Genomic DNA, 13,262 nt, shown 5'->3' with positions numbered 1-13,262 from the left:
CTTTTTCAAATGATTATCAAATTCCTTAATAATACGTGGTACCTTAAAATGTCACTAGGCCCCATCATGTGCACGACATTGACTAAACTTTACGGAGTCCATGATAATTTAAGCTATGATGAAGAAATGAGGAATATTTTTACCACCTTGTCATGTTCAATCAATTTCAGACCATCACTTTTTCCTCCCTTCTTTTTTTCCACCTCGTGGAAATTCAACACGTTAAATTAAATTAAATATCTCAATGGAATATCAATGAAAAATAAAACTGGTCATAATTTGTAAGAAAAGTTCATCCATTCTTCATTCATCAACCACTGGAATATCAGGAAACAGTAAAACATAGATTACAGAAGGGTGTCAATTTGTGTTTTAAGACTTGTTTGATCTAGAAAGTTTACAAAGCTTTTCGTAAATATAAAGTAACACAAACAGTAACAAATAAAATAGTTTATTTGTGGACATATGTGTTCTAGAAATCTTTTTATTTTAAAAAATTTACGGACATTCCAAAACATATGCACTAGTGTACTTGAACATCATGTGCATGATTATTATTTTTTTTTAATTCGATAAAAAATCCCTTTTAGTAGGAAAATTATCAACTTTAAAGAACTAGTTTTAGCATGCCACAAAGTTACATTCTTTTTCAAATAATTATAAATTTTCTTAACAATAGGTGGTACCTTAAAATGTCACTAGATCCCATGATGTGCATGGCATTGACTAAACTTCACGGAGTCCATGAAAATTTAAGTTATGACAAAGAAACGAGGAATATTATGGCCACGTTGTTATGTTCAATCAATTTCAAACCATCACTTTTTCTTCTCTTCTTTTTTTCCTCATCATGGAAATTCAACTCGTTAAATTAAATTAAATACCTCAATGGAATATCAATGAAAAATAAAACTAGTCAAACTGCGTAAGAAGAGTTCATCCATTCTTTTATCTTCAACCATAGGAATATCAGGAAATAGTAAAACATACCTTAAAAAGGGTGTTAATTTGGGTTCTCAGACTTGTTTGATCTAGAAAGTTTATAAAGCTTTTTGTAAATATAAAGTAACACAAACAGTAACAAATAAAATAGTTTTGAAAATTTATAGACATCTCTGTTTTAGAACACATTTTATTTTAAAAAATTTATGTGCATTCCAAAACATGTGCGCGTGCGTATTTGAAAACCATGTGCATGATTTTTTATTTTTTATTTTTTTAATTGGATAACAAACTCCTTTGAATAGGACAATTATCCATTTTAAAGAAATATTTTTAACACGCCTCAAAGTTACATTATATTTCAAATAATTATCAATTTCCTTAACAACACGTGGTACCTTAAAATGTCACTAGGTCCCATGATGTGCATATCATTGACTAAACTATATAGAGTCCATGATAATTTAAGCTATGACAAACAAATGAGGAATATTTTTGCCACCTTGTCATGTTCAATCAATTTCAGACCATCACTTTTTCTTCCCCTCTTTTTTTCCTCCTCGTGGAAATTCAACACGTTAAATTAAATTAAATATCTCAATGGAATATCATTGAAAAATAAAACTGGTCATATTGTGTAAGAAGAGTCCATACATTCCTTGTTCTCAAACCAAAGGAAAATAAAGAAACAGTAAAACATACCTTAAAAAAGGGTGTCAATTTGTGTTTTAAGACTTGTTTGATCTTGAAAGCTTACAAATCTTTTTGTAAATATAATGTAAAACAAACAGTAACAAATAAAACAGTTTTGAAAATTTATGGACATATGTGTACTAGAAATCTTTAATTTTAAAAAATTTATGGACATTCCAAAACATGTGCGCATGTGTACTTGAACATCATATGCATGATTTTTTTTTTTTTTTTTTTTTTTTTTTTTTTTTTTTTTTTTTTATAAATTGGATAACAAACTCCTTTGAATAGAACATTTATCAATTTTAAATAAATACTTTTAAAATGCCTCAAAGTTACATTCAATTTCAAATAATTATCAATTTTCTTAACAATACGTGGTACCTTAAAATGTCACTAGATCCCATGATGTGCATGGCATTCACTAAACTTTACGAAGTCCATAACAATTTGAGTTATGACGAAGAAATGAGGAATATTACGACCACCTTCTCAAGTTCAATCAATTTCAGACCATCACTTTTTCTTCTCTTCTTTTTTTCCTCATCGTGAAAATTCAACACGTTAAATTAAATTAAATATCTTAACGGAATATCAATGAAAAATAAAACTAGTCAAACCACGTAAGAATAGTGCATCCATTCTTCGTTCTTCAACAATAGGAATATTAGGAGATAGTAAAATGTACCTTAAAAAAGGGTGTCAAATTGTGTTTTAAGTCTTGTTTGATCTTGAAAGTTTACAAAGGTTTTTGTAAATACAAAGTAACACAAACAGTAACAAATAAAATAGTTTTGAAAATTTATGGACATTCCAAAGCATATGTGCATGTATATTTGAAAATCATGTTCTTGATTTTTATTTTTTTTAATTGGATATCAAACTCCTTTAAATAGAAAAATGATCAATTTTAAAGAAATATTTTTCAAATGCCTCAAAGTTACATTCTTTTACAAACAATTATCAATCTTCTTAACAATACATGGTACCTTAAAATGTCACTAGGTCCCATGATGTGCATGGCATTGACTGAACTTTATGAAGTTCATGACAATTTATGGTATGACGAAGAAATAAGGAATATTTTGGCCACCTTGTCAAGTTCAATCAATTTCATACCACCACTTTTTCTTCCTTTCTTTTTTTCCTCCTCGTGGAAATTCAACACGTTAAATTAAATTAAATATATCAATGGAATTTCATTGAAAAATAAAACTGGTCATATTGTGAAAGAAGAGTTCATACATTCTTTGTTCTTCAACCAAAGGAAAATAAGGAAACAGTAAAGCATACCTTAAAAAAGGGTGTCAATTTGGGTTTTCTAACTTGTTTGATCGTGAAAGTTTACAAAGCTTTTTGTAAATATAAAGTAACAATAACAGTAACAAATAAAATAGTTTTGAAAATTTTAGGACATATCTGTTCTAGAACACGTTTCATGTTAAAAAAATTATGGACATTCCAAAACATGTGCTCGTGTGTATTTGAAAATCATGTGCATGATTTTTTTTTTTTTTTTTTTTTAATTGGATAACAAACTCCTTTGAATAGGACAATTATCCATTTTAAAGAAATATTTTTAACATCCCTCAAAGTTACATTCTTTTTCAAATAATTATCAATTTCCTTAACAATACATGGGACTTTAAAATGTCACTAGGACCCATGAAGTGCATAGCATTGACTAAACTATACGGAGTCCATGATAATTTAAGCTATGATGATGAAATGAGGAATATTTTGGCCACGTTTTCATGTTCAATCAATTTCAAACCATCACTTTTTCTTCCCCTCTTTTTTTCCTCCTCGTGGAAATTCAACACATTAAATTAAATTAAATCTCTCAATGGAATATCAACGAAAAATAAAACTATTCAAACCACGTAAGAATAGTTCATCAATTCTATGTATTTCAACGATAAGAATATCAGGAAATTGTAAAACGTACCTTAAAAAAGGGTGTCAATTTGTGTTTTAAGACTTGTTTGATCTTGAAAGTTTACAAAGCTTTTTGTAAATATAATGTAACACAAACAGTAAAAAGTAAAATAGTTTTGAAAATTTATGGACATTCCAGAACATGTGCGCGTGTGTACTTGAACATAATATGCATGATTTTTTTTTTTTTTTTTGAATTGGATAACAAACTCCTTTGAATAGGACATTTATCAATTTTAAAGAAATACTTTTAAAATGCCTCAAAGTTACATTCAATTTCAAATAATTATCAATTTTCTTAACAATACGTGGTACCTTAAAATGTCACTAGATCCCATGATGTGCATGGCATTGACTAAACTTTACGGAGTCCATGATAATTTATAGTATGACGAAGAAATGAGGAATATTTTGGCCACCTTCTCATGTTCAATCAATTTCAGACCATCACTTTTTATTCTCTTCTTTTTTTCCTCTTCGTGGAAATTCAACACATTAGATTAAACTAAATACCTCAATGGAATATCAATGAAAAATAAAACTATTCAAACCGCGTTAGAATAGTTCATCAATTCTCGAATATCAGGAAATAGTAAAACGGACCTTAAAAAAGGGTGTCAATTTGTGTTTTAAGACTTGTATGATCTAGAAAGTTTACAAAGCTTTTTGTAAATATAAAGTTACACAAATAGTAACAAATAAAATAGTTTTTAAAATTTATGGAAATATTTGTTCTAGAACAAGTTTTACGTTAAAAAAATTATGGACATTCCAAAACATGTGCTCGTGTGTATTTAAAAATCATGTGCATCATTTTTTTTTCTTTTTTTTTTTTAATTGGATAACAAACTCCTTTGAATAGGACAATTATCCATTTTAAAGAAATATTTTTAACATGCCTCAAAGTTACATTCTTTTTCAAATAATTATCAATTTCCTTAACAATACATGGGACTTTAAAATGTCACTAGGTTCCATGAAGTGCATAGCATTGACTAAACTATACGGAGTCCATGATAATTTAAGCTATGATGATGAAATGAGGAATATTTTGGCCACGTTTTCATGTTCAATCAATTTCAAACCATCACTTTTTCTTCCCCTCTTTTTTTCCTCCTCGTGGAAATTCAACACATTAAATTAAATTAAATCTCTCAATGGAATATCAACGAAAAATAAAACTATTCAAACCACGTAAGAATAGTTCATCAATTCTATGTATTTCAACGATAAGAATATCAGGAAATTGTAAAACGTACCTTAAAAAAGGGTGTCAATTTGTGTTTTAAGACTTGTTTGATCTTGAAAGTTTACAAAGCTTTTTGTAAATATAATGTAACACAAACAGTAAAAAGTAAAATAGTTTTGAAAATTTATGGACATTCCAGAACATGTGCGCGTGTGTACTTGAACATAATATGCATGATTTTTTTTTTTTTTTTTTGAATTGGATAACAAACTCCTTTGAATAGGACATTTATCAATTTTAAAGAAATACTTTTAAAATGCCTCAAAGTTACATTCAATTTCAAATAATTATCAATTTTCTTAACAATACGTGGTACCTTAAAATGTCACTAGATCCCATGATGTGCATGGCATTGACTAAACTTTACGGAGTCCATGATAATTTATAGTATGACGAAGAAATGAGGAATATTTTGGCCACCTTCTCATGTTCAATCAATTTCAGACCATCACTTTTTATTCTCTTCTTTTTTTCCTCTTCGTGGAAATTCAACACATTAGATTAAACTAAATACCTCAATGGAATATCAATGAAAAATAAAACTATTCAAACCGCGTTAGAATAGTTCATCAATTCTCGAATATCAGGAAATAGTAAAACGGACCTTAAAAAAGGGTGTCAATTTGTGTTTTAAGACTTGTATGATCTAGAAAGTTTACAAAGCTTTTTGTAAATATAAAGTTACACAAATAGTAACAAATAAAATAGTTTTTAAAATTTATGGAAATATTTGTTCTAGAACAAGTTTTACGTTAAAAAAATTATGGACATTCCAAAACATGTGCTCGTGTGTATTTAAAAATCATGTGCATCATTTTTTTTTCTTTTTTTTTTTTAATTGGATAACAAACTCCTTTGAATAGGACAATTATCCATTTTAAAGAAATATTTTTAACATGCCTCAAAGTTACATTCTTTTTCAAATAATTATCAATTTCCTTAACAATACATGGGACTTTAAAATGTCACTAGGTTCCATGAAGTGCATAGCATTGACTAAACTATACGGAGTCCATGATAATTTAAGCTATGATGATGAAATGAGGAATATTTTGGCCACCTTGTCATGTTCAATCAATTTCAAACCATCACTTTTTCTTCCCCTCTTTTTTTCCTCCTCGTGGAAATTCAACACATTAAATTAAATTAAATCTCTCAATGGAATATCAACGAAAAATAAAACTATTCAAACCACGTAAGAATAGTTCATCAATTCTATGTATTTCAACGATAAGAATATCAGGAAATTGTAAAACGTACCTTAAAAAAGGGTGTCAATTTGTGTTTTAAGACCTGTTTGATCTTGAAAGTTTACAAAGCTTTTTGTAAATATAATGTAACACAAACAGTAACAAGTAAAATAGTTTTGAAAATTTATGGACATATGTGTTCTAGAAATCTTTTTATTTTAAAATATTTACGGACATTCCAAAACATGTGCGCGTGTGTACTTGAACATCATATGCATGATTTTTTTTATTTTAATTGGATAACAAACTCCTTTGAATAGGGCATTTATCAATTTTAAATAAATACTTTTAAAATGCCTCAAAGTTACCTTCAATTTCAAATAATTATCAATTTTCTTAACAATACGTGGTACCTTAAAATGCCACTAGATCCCATGATGTGCATGGCATTGACTAAACTTTACGGAGTCCATGATAATTTATAGTATGACGAAGAAATGAGGAATATTTTGGCCACCTTCTCATGTTCAATCAATTTCAAACCATCGCTTTCTATTCTCTTATTCTTTTCCTCTTCGTGGAAATTCAACACATTAGATTAAACTAAATACCTCAATGGAATATCAATGAAAAATAAAACTATTCAAACCACGTTAGAATAGTTCATCAATTCTCGAATATCAGGAAATAGTAAAACGGACCTTAAAAAAGGGTGTCAATTTGTGTTTTAAGACTTGTTTGATCTAGAAAGTTTACAAAGCTTTTTGCAAATATAAAGTTACACAAATAGTAACAAATAATATAGTTTTTAAAATTTATGGAAATATTTGTTCTAGAACAAGTTTTACGTTAAAAAAATTATGGACATTCCAAAACATGTGCTCGTGTGTATTTAAAAATCATGTGCATCATTTTTTTTTTCTTTTTTTTTTTAATTGGATAACAAACTCCTTTGAATAGGACAATTATCCATTTTAAAGAAATATTTTTAACATGCCTCAAAGTTACATTGTTTTTTCAAATAATTATCAATTTCCTTAACAAATCATGGTACCTTAAAATGTCACTAGGTCCCATGATGTGCATAGCATTGACTAAACTATACGGAGTCCATGATAATTTAAGCTATGATGATGAAATGAGGAATATTTTGGCCACCTTGTCAAGTTCAATCAATTTCAGACCACCACTTTTTCTTCCTTTCTTTTTTTCCTCCTCGTGGAAATTCAACACGTTAAATTAAATTAAATATATCAATGGAATTTCATTGAAAAATAAAACTGGTCATATTGTGAAAGAAGAGTTCATACATTCTTTGTTCTTCAACCAAAGGAAAATAAGGAAACAGTAAAGCATACCTTAAAAAAGGGTGTCAATTTGGGTTTTCTAACTTGTTTGATCGTGAAAGTTTACAAAGCTTTTTGTAAATATAAAGTAACAATAACAGTAACAAATAAAATAGTTTTGAAAATTTTAGGACATATCTGTTCTAGAACACGTTTCATGTTAAAAAAATTATGGACATTCCAAAACATGTGCTCGTGTGCATTTGAAAATCATGTGCATGATTTTTTTTTTTTTTTTTTTAATTGGATAACAAACTCCTTTGAATAGGACAATTATCCATTTTAAAGAAATATTTTTAACATGCCTCAAAGTTACATTCTTTTTCAAATAATTATCAATTTCCTTAACAATACATGGGACTTTAAAATGTCACTAGGTCCCATGAAGTGCATAGCATTGACTAAACTATACGGAGTCCATGATAATTTAAGCTATGATGATGAAATGAGTAATATTTTGGCCACGTTGTCATGTTCAATCAATTTCAAACCATCACTTTTTCTTCCCCTCTTTTTTTCCTCCTCGTGGAAATTCAACACATTAAATTAAATTAAATCTCTCAATGGAATATCAACGAAAAATAAAACTATTCAAACCACGTAAGAATAGTTCATCAATTCTATGTATTTAAACGATAAGAATATCAGGAAATTGTAAAACGTACCTTAAAAAAGGGTGTCAATTTGTGTTTTAAGACCTGTTTGATCTTGAAAGTTTACAAAGCTTTTTGTAAATATAATGTAACACTAACAGTAACAAGTAAAATAGTTTTGAAAATTTATGGACATATGTGTTCTAGAAATCTTTTTATTTTAAAAAATTTACGGACATTCCAAAACATGTGCGCGTGTGTACTTGATCATCATATGCATGATTTTTTTTTTTAATTGGATAACAAACTCCTTTGAATAGGACATTTATCAATTTTAAATAAATACTTTTAAAATGCCTCAAAGTTACATTCAATTTCAAATAATTATCAATTTTCTTAACAATACGTGGTACCTTAAAATGCCACTAGATCCCATGATGTGCATGGCATTGACTAAACTTTACGGAGTCCATGATAATTTATAGTATGACGAAGAAATGAGGAATATTTTGGCCACCTTCTCATGTTCAATCAATTTCAAACCATCGCTTTCTATTCTCTTATTCTTTTCCTCTTCGTGGAAATTCAACACATTAGATTAAATACCTCAATGGAATATCAATGAAAAATAAAACTATTCAAACCACGTTAGAATAGTTCATCAATTCTTGAATATCAGGAAATAGTAAAACGTACCTTAAAAAAGGGTGTCAATTTGGGTTTTCTAACTTGTTTGATCGTGAAAGTTTACAAAGCTTTTTGTAAATATAAAGTAACAATAACAGTAACAAATAAAATAGTTTTGAAAATTTTAGGACATATCTGTTCTAGAACACGTTTCATGTTAAAAAAATTATGGACATTCCAAAACATGTGCTCGTGTGTTTTTGAAAATCATGTGCATGATTTTTTTTTTTTTTAATTGGATAACAAACTCCTTTGAATAGGACAATTATCCATTTTAAAGAAATATTTTTAACATGCCTCAAAGTTACATTCTTTTTCAAATAATTATCAATTTCCTTAACAATACATGGGACTTTAAAATGTCACTAGGTCCCATGAAGTGCATAGCATTGACTAAACTATACGGAGTCCATGATAATTTAAGCTATGATGATGAAATGAGGAATATTTTGGCCACGTTGTCATGTTCAATCAATTTCGAACCATCACTTTTTCTTCCCCTCTTTTTTTCCTCCTCGTGGAAATTCAACACATTAAATTAAATTAAATCTCTCAATGGAATATCAACGAAAAATAAAACTATTCAAACCACGTAAGAATAGTTCATCAATTCTATGTATTTCAACGATAAGAATATCAGGAAATTGTAAAACGTACCTTAAAAAAGGGTGTCAATTTGTGTTTTAAGACCTGTTTGATCTTGAAAGTTTTCAAAGCTTTTTGTAAATATAATGTAACACAAATAGTAACAAGTAAAATAGTTTTGAAAATTTATGGACATATGTGTTCTAGAAATCTTTTTATTTTAAAAAATTTACGGACATTCCAAAACATGTGCGCGTGTGTACTTGAACATCATATGCATGATTTTTTTTTTTTTTTTAATTGGATAACAAACTCCTTTGAATAGGACATTTATCAATTTTAAATAAATACTTTTAAAATGCCTCAAAGTTACATTCAATTTCAAATAATTATCAATTTTCTTAACAATACGTGGTACCTTAAAATGCCACTAGATCCCATGATGTGCATGGCATTGACTAAACTTTACGGAGTCCATGATAATTTATAGTATGACGAAGAAATGAGGAATATTTTGGCCACCTTCTCATGTTCAATCAATTTCAAACCATCGCTTTCTATTCTCTTATTCTTTTCCTCTTCGTGGAAATTCAACACATTAGATTAAACTAAATACCTCAATGGAATATCAATGAAAAATAAAACTATTCAAACCGCGTTAGAATAGTTCATCAATTCTCGAATATCAGGAAATAGTAAAACGGACCTTAAAAAAGGGTGTCAATTTGTGTTTTAAGACTTGTTTGATCTAGAAAGTTTACAAAGCTTTTTGTAAATATAAAGTTACACAACTAGTAACAAATAAAATAGTTTTTAAAATTTATGGAAATATTTGTTCTAGAACAAGTTTTACGTTAAAAAAATTATGGACATTCCAAAACATGTGCTCGTGTGTATTTAAAAATCATGTGCATCATTTTTTTTTCTTTTTTTTTTAATTGGATAACAAACTCCTTTGAATAGGACAATTATCCATTTTAAAGAAATATTTTTAACATGCCTCAAAGTTACATTGTTTTTTCAAATAATTATCAATTTCCTTAACAAATCATGGTACCTTAAAATGTCACTAGGTCCCATGATGTGCATAGCATTGACTAAACTATACGGAGTCCATGATAATTTAAGCTATGATGATGAAATGAGGAATATTTTGGCCACCTTGTCAAGTTCAATCAATTTCAGACCATCACTTGTTCTTCCCCTCTTTTTTTCCCCATCTTGGAAATTCAACACGTTAAATTAAATTAAACATCTCAATGGAATATCAATGAAAAATAAAACTATTCAAACTGCGTAAGAATAGTTCATCAATTCTTCGTTTTTCAACGATAAGAATATCAGGAAATAGTAAAACGTACCTTAAAAAAGGGTGTCAATTTGTGTTTTAAGACTAGTTTGATCTTGAAAGTTTACAAAGCTTTTTTTAAATATAATGTAACACAAACAGTAACAAATAAAATAGTATTGAAAATTTATGGACATATGTGTTCTAGAAATCTTTTTATTTTAAAAAATTTATGGACATTCCAAATCATGTGCGAGTGTGTATTTGAACATCATATGCATGATTTTTTTTTTTTTTGAATTGGATTACAAACTCCTTTGAATAGGACATTTATCAATTTTAAAGAAATACTTTTAAAATGACTAAAAGTTACATTCTTTTTCTAATAATTATCAATTTTCTTAACAATACGTGGTACCTTAAAATATCACTAGATCCCATGATGTGCATGGCATTGACTAAACTTTACGGAGTCCATGATAATTTATGGTATGATGAAGAAATGTGGAATATTTTGGCCACCTTCTCATGTTCAATCAATTTCAGACCATCACTTTTTCTTCTCTTCTTTTTTTCCTCTTCGTGGAAATTCAGAAAAATAAAACTATTCAAATGTGTAAGAATAGTTCATCAATTCTTTGTTTTTCAACAATAGGAATATCAGGAAATAGTAAAACGTACCTTGAAAAATAGTGTCAATTTGTGTTTTAAGACTTGTTTGATCTTGGAAGTTTACAAAGCTTTTCATAAATATAAAGTAACACAAATAGTAAAAAATAATATAGTTTTGAAAATTTATGGACAATATGTGTTCTAGAACACTTTTTAAAAAAAAAAAAATTATGGACATTCCAAAACATATGCGAATGTATATTTGAAAATCATGGGCAATATCTTTATTTTTCTAATTGGGTAACAAACTCCTTTGAAAAGGACAATTATCAATTTTAAATAAATATTTTTAACATAACTCAAAGTTATATTCTTTTTCAAACAATTATCAATTTCCTTAAAAATACTTGGTACCTTAAAATGTCGCTAGGTCCCATTATGTGCGTGGCATTGACTAAACTTTACGAAGTCCATGATATTTTATGATACGACGAAGAAGTGAGGAATATTTTGGCCACCTTCACATGTTCAATCAATTTCAAACAGACCATCACTTTTTATTCTCTTCTTTTTTTCCTCTTCGTGGAAATTCAACATGTTAGATTAAATTAAATATCTCAATGGAATATCAATGAAAAATAAAACTATTCAAACCACGTAAGAATAGTTCATCAATTCTTTGTTCTTCAACGATAGGAATATCGGGAAATAGTAAAACGTACCTTAAAAAAGGGTGTCAATTTGTGTTTTAGGACTTGTTTGATCTTGGAAGTTTACAAAGCTTTTCGTAAATATAAAGTAACACAAACAGTAAAAAATAAAATAGTTTTGAAAATTTATGGACATATGTGTTCTAGAACACTTTTAAAAAAAAAAAAAAATTTATGGACATTCCAAAACATATGCGCATTTATATTTGAAAATCATGGGCAATATTTTTATTTTCTAATTGGGTAACAAACTCCTTTGAAAAGGAAAATTATCAATTTTAAATAAATATTTTTAACATACCTCAAAATTACATTCTTTTTCAAACAATTATCAATTTCCTCAAAAATATGTGGTACCTTAAAATGTCACTAGGTCCCATTATGTGCATGGAATTGACTAAACTTTATGAAGTTCATGATAATTTATGGTATGACGAAGAAATAAGGAATATTTTGGCCACCTTGTCATGTTCAATCAAGTTCAGACCATCACTTTTTCTTCCTTTCTTTTTTTCCTACTCATGGAAATTCAATACGTTAAATTAAATTAAATATCGCAATGGAATATCAATGAAAAATAAAACTATTCGAACCGCGTAAGAATAGTTCATCAATTCTTCGTTTTTCAACGATAGGAATATTAGGAAATAGTAAAACGTACCTTAAAAAAGGGTGTCAATTCTTGTTTTAAGACTTGTTTGATCTTGAAAGTTTACAAAGCTTTTTGTAAATATAATGTAACACAAATAGTCACAAATAACATAGTTTTGAAAATTTATGTGTTCTAGAAATCTTTTTATTTTAAAATGTTTATAGACATTCCAGAACATGTGCGCGTGTGTAATAGAATATCATGTGCATGATTTTTTTTTTTTTTTAATTTGATAACAAACTCCTTGGAATAGGACATTTATCAATTTTAAATAAATACTTTTTACATGCCTCATAGTTACATTCTTTTTCAAATAATTATCAATTTTCTAAACAATACGTGGCACCTTAAAATGTCACTAGGACCCATGATGTGCATGGCATTGACTAAAATTTACAGAGTCCATGATAATTTAAGTTATGACGAAGAAATGAGGAATATTATGGCCACCTTCTCATGTTCAATAAATTTCAAACCATCACTTTTTCTTCTTCTTTTCTTTTTTTTTTTTTTTTTTTTTTTTTTTTTTTTTTTCCGGTCATCATGGAAATTCAACACGTTAAATTAAATAAAATATCTCAATGGAATATCAATGAAAAATAAACCTATTAAAACCGCGTAAGATGAGTTCATCCATTCTTTGTTCTTCAACCAAAGGAAAATCAACAAACCGTAAACATACCTTGATCTTGAAAATCAACAAACCGTAAAAAAGGGTGTCAATTTGTATGTTTTAAGACTTGTTTGATCTTGAAAGTTTATAAAGCTTTTTGTAAA

At 28.1% G+C, this 13,262-nt stretch overlaps 1 long non-coding RNA gene across 1 annotated transcript in view; it reads right to left on the bottom strand.

The window, feature by feature from the left end:
• LOC126698115 (uncharacterized) overlaps nt 1-13,262 on the bottom strand; it is a 79,127-nt gene that overhangs the window by 1,613 nt on the left and 64,252 nt on the right. The window lies entirely within an intron of this gene.

Source organism: Quercus robur, chromosome 9, assembly GCF_932294415.1.
Source record: "Quercus robur chromosome 9, dhQueRobu3.1, whole genome shotgun sequence".
Classification (NCBI taxonomy): Eukaryota; Viridiplantae; Streptophyta; class Magnoliopsida; order Fagales; family Fagaceae; genus Quercus; species Quercus robur.
Note: the sequence above shows the minus strand (reverse complement) of the source record. Positions and strands in the feature narration are given on the sequence as shown.